The sequence below is a fragment of the Orycteropus afer genome, unplaced genomic scaffold (assembly GCF_000298275.1).
Source record: "Orycteropus afer afer isolate SDZICR_OR568_19922 unplaced genomic scaffold, OryAfe1.0 scaffold01027, whole genome shotgun sequence".
Lineage (NCBI taxonomy): Eukaryota > Metazoa > Chordata > Mammalia > Tubulidentata > Orycteropodidae > Orycteropus > Orycteropus afer.
The window spans coordinates 173,628-178,141 of NW_006922614.1; the positions used below are offsets into that span (position 1 = coordinate 173,628).

General features: G+C 37.1%; 1 pseudogene; it reads left to right on the plus strand.

Annotated features, from left to right (window-relative positions):
- LOC103212595 overlaps nt 1-2,935 on the plus strand; it is a 66,657-nt pseudogene extending 63,722 nt beyond the window's left edge.
- Nucleotides 2,936-4,514: the final 1,579 nt, after the last annotated feature.

The window sequence follows — 4,514 nt, forward strand, 5'->3', positions numbered from 1 at the left end:
ATATTATCCATAATTTGTTATGATCCATACAATCAAATGCTTTTGCATAGTCAATGAAACACAAGTAAACATCTTTCTGGTATTCTTTGCTTTCATCCAGGATCCATCTGACATCAACAATGATATCCCTGATTCCACATCCTCTTCTGAATCTAGCTTGCATTTCTGGAAGTTCCCTGTCAATATACTGCTGTAACCATTTTTTAATTACTTTCAGCTAGATTTCACTTGTGTGTGACATTAACAAATATGGATCTCTTCCAGTCAGTTGGCCAGGTAGCTATCTTCCAAATTTCTTGGCATAGACAAGTTAGTGTCTGCAGTGCAGCATCCATTTGTTGAAACATCTCGGTGGGAATTCTGTCGATAGCTGGAGCCTTGTTTTTCACCAATTCCTTCAGTGAAGCTTTGATTTCTTCGTGCAGTACCATTGGTTCTTGATCATATGCTACCTCCTGAAATGGAGGCACATCAACTAGTTCTTTTTGGTTCAGTGATTCTGTGTATTCCCTCCATCTTCTTTTGATGCTTCATTCATCATTCAATATTTTGCCCATAGAATCTTTCAATATTGCAACTCAAAGCTTGAACTTTTCCTTCAGTTGTTTCAGCTTGAGAAATGCCAAGCATGTTCTTCCCTTTGGGTTTTCTAACTCCAGGTCTTTGCACATTTCATTATAATAATTGACTTTGTCTTCTTGAGCTACTGTTTGAAATCTTATGTTCAGCTCTTTTATCTTGTCATTTCTTCCATTTGCCTTAGCTACTCTCCATTCAAGAGCAAGTTTCAGAGGCTCTTCTGATATCCAATTTGGTCTTTTCTTCCTTTCCTGTCTTTTTAATGACCTTTTGCTTTCTTCATGTATGGTGTTTTGATGTCATCCCACAATTAGTCTGGTTTTGGTCATTGGTGTTCACTGCATCAAATCTATTATTTAGATGGTCTCTAAATTCAGGAGGGATATAATCAAGGTCCTATTTTGGCTTTAATGGACTTGTTTTAATTTTATTCACCTTCAATTTGAACTTGCATATGAGTGGTTGATTGTCTGTTCCACAAGTCAGCTCCTAGCCTTATTTTGGCTGAAGATATTGAGCTTCTCCATCACCTCTTTCCACGAATAGTTAGTCCATTTTCTGAATTGACAACATACTCAGGTAATCTATAATCTGCCAAATAAAACTATAAGCACCCTTAAAAAAATCTCATGGTTTTTCATGAAGTTTGTCATAGTTTATTACAGGCTACTAAGAGTCAATATCTAATCTATTTAACAAAAATTCTGAAGATAAAAACCTTAGTGTTTTTCAAAATCATGCAGTTTTGTCTGACTTGGGCATCATTTCTTGTTTTGGAGGCTAAATGTTTTTCAAATGAATTAATTCTTTAAACTAGCAATGAAAGACAATTGTTACTTTAACTGTAAGAAACCCAATTTGGTGTTCTATATGTTATTTATCATTAAAGCTCTAAAAAGGTCTGAAACTATTGCACTTTTACTAAATAGATGAAAACTTGATTAAATTAAATAAGTTTCTTTTAATAAATCTTTTAAGCAGTTTGTTGCATATCTAACTCTTTAAGTGACAAAATGAAATGAACACATTTATTAGCAGAACTGAATATGTATACATCCCTTCTCTAAAAAACAAAAGTATATGAGTGTTACGTTATAATGAATATTCAACTCAGTTATTAGTAAATTACTTAAAGATATTGAAATTATATATAACACAAAGCATAATTACTGCTGAAAAGCTTTGCTTTAACTATTTCAAATTCTTATTTAAACTTTCACATATTTCCCCAATCTTAAATTTAGCCCTTTAAGATTGTACCAACTAGTTTTGGAAATTACAAAGTCTTTTTCCAAAATGACCATTTCATGAATATAACTTCAAGTCTCTGGCTTGAGGTGGAAATATTTCCTAAGGACTAATTCATATAAGTACCTATTATTAGACCAAATTTGAGCAAACTCTTTGAAGAAATAGTATTCAATGTAACAATACCATCCAGAGGTAAAAATTATATATATTCATAATCCTACTTTTTTCAGGCTTTATAACATTTTCTTATAATAGTTCATTTTTTCTAAGGCCTTGTTATACTGATTAAACAATTTTCAGTATGCCTTTTAAATGAATCAGTTTGCATTAAAAATTTCATAGAGTAGCTACTAAAAACCTAATTCATAAAACAGCTGCAAGAAGCAGTTTTATTTGGAGCTGAAGCTTAGAGTAACCTCATGATGGGCACAGAGGAAGATGAAGGAAACCTAGAATGAATGTTCTTTATATTAGAGCAGAAGTCCTCAAGATAGAATTTCACTCACTTTTCTAGGTGACTCACTAGAGATTTCATCCAGGTGGACACCATCTTGAGTGAAAATCAGACATTCCTTGGGTCTCTGAAGTTAGTTTAAACAAAAGACTTATGAGATTTCTTTCTGTGCTTCGAAAGATCAACCTTTTCTTTTTCATGGAATCATAACTAAATTTGTTTCAGTGTTTTAAAATACATTTCAGAGGAGTACACTTTTGTATATTCTGGCTGTGACTCACTTAAAAAAATGGTTACAAAAGAAACAGAATCCGAAAATTGGAACAGAAAAGCCAGTAAACAAGCAGGTTAGTGCAATGGTTCTAACACAGCAGTGAATGTTGCTTTTATTTCCCTGTTCGGATACCTGGTGCTGCCACCCTCAACACAGGCTCAGCAACTTCAAGCTTGGTTAATAATGACCAAATTACAAATTCAAACTTCTGATTAGAACAACTGTAAACTTACTTGAAATAAGTTTCTTTCATTCCCTCTCAGGGAGCCATAGTAGAATTTGGGTCAAATCTGCCAGGTCATAGGTCAAAGGCTCTCTGGAAATATTTCCAGTGTGTGTATGGTGGGGGTGCAGATGATAGAAACTGGAGCAAGTGACTCTGGGCAATAAGAATGTTTCTTATTAATCCTAATTCACAGAAAATGCATTCACTTAACATGTAAAACCAGGTATCATCCAAGGGTCTATGTAATGGCTCATAGAAGAGCAAAACTGAACAGTCTGGGCAGTGGGTAAAAGAGACACAAATAAAATAAGAACAAAGAACACCCACCAATTTGGTCCACCAGAGTAGCAACCATTAAAGTTATACAAAGCTAAATTTAAGAGCAGAGTTTTATTTTCCAGCTTTTCTCTGGGTCACAAAAACCTAACAGGGAATGCTGTGGGGGTTTGGAGACAATGTTCTATTTGAACGCACTGCTTGTGGGTGGCAGGCAGCCTAGTGCTCTGGCCTGTCTCACGTCCACTTTATCCTCGTACAAGAGTTGTTAACACTCTCAATCAGTGCTGGCAACCACCCTTATCGTTTTCACTGGTCAACCCATGCCCAGAACTTGTGGCTTATAGTGACCCAAAGCTCTTTGAAAATAGAATTTTCTCTGCAGGAAAAAATCTCAACACTCTAATACACCAGATACAATTTCTTTGCCAAAAGTGGGAACCACCAAAAGCCTAGGCATTACAGGACTTCTCCATATGACTTCTATTATGAAGGGAAAAGTAGAGTGACTGCCCACACATCAATTCTACCACTTCTCCTGGCCCACATATGGGTTCAACAAACTTCTGGATGTTGCTCTACCATTATGAAATTGCTGTCACTAACCTGCCTCTAAGCAGGACAAGCAACTTCAAGCTCAGAAATAATCACACAGACCATAAGGTTGCCCTCACTCACTTGCCTTTATTCAAGACAAACAACCTTAATCACAAAGACAAAGCTATACAATCACCAAAAAGCAATCATACACACACACACACACACACACACACACACACACAGGTTAGAAGTGAAAGGAGCATTTTAGAAGACGAATTCTGGAAAGAGGAGTAGAGAGAGAGTTAAAGGGTAGCTCTCAACCAAGTCCCTCAGCCTGAGTGGTGAGAGTTTTGCTTACCCAAGGAAAGGATGTTTATGGAGGAAGATTGCTCCAGTGGCTGCTTTAGTCCTATCCTTGGCCAAAGGGCCGTAGCCACCTTGGTTGGTCTTGGCTTAGTGGGACCATATGTTGGGCATCATTAATTTTATAGGAAGGGGAACCTGTGAAACACCAAATGGATTCTTGTCTTCTGGCAAGAAAGAATTGCTCTCAGAGACAGGGGTGGTTTATAGAGAGCAAGCCTTTAATGAAACACTCCACAAGGCTGTACAGTGGGACACCAACTGGGCGTTTAGCACACTAGGTGGACTGCCAACATTTTCCAGCAATTATAGGAGACAGAATGAGGAAGCTATACAAATGGTGAGTCACATGGGTAGGATTCCTAGCTTTTGATATTTCCATCCTTGAGATCGATCCAGGCATCTGCTTATCTATACATCAAAGATGGGTTTCTTCATGGAGTTTCCTATATTGACACCCTTGTTGTTGTTGTTGTTGTTATGTGCCGTCGAGTCGGCCCCGACTCATAGCGACCCCTCCTTGGGTTTCCGAGGCAGTATCACTACGGAAG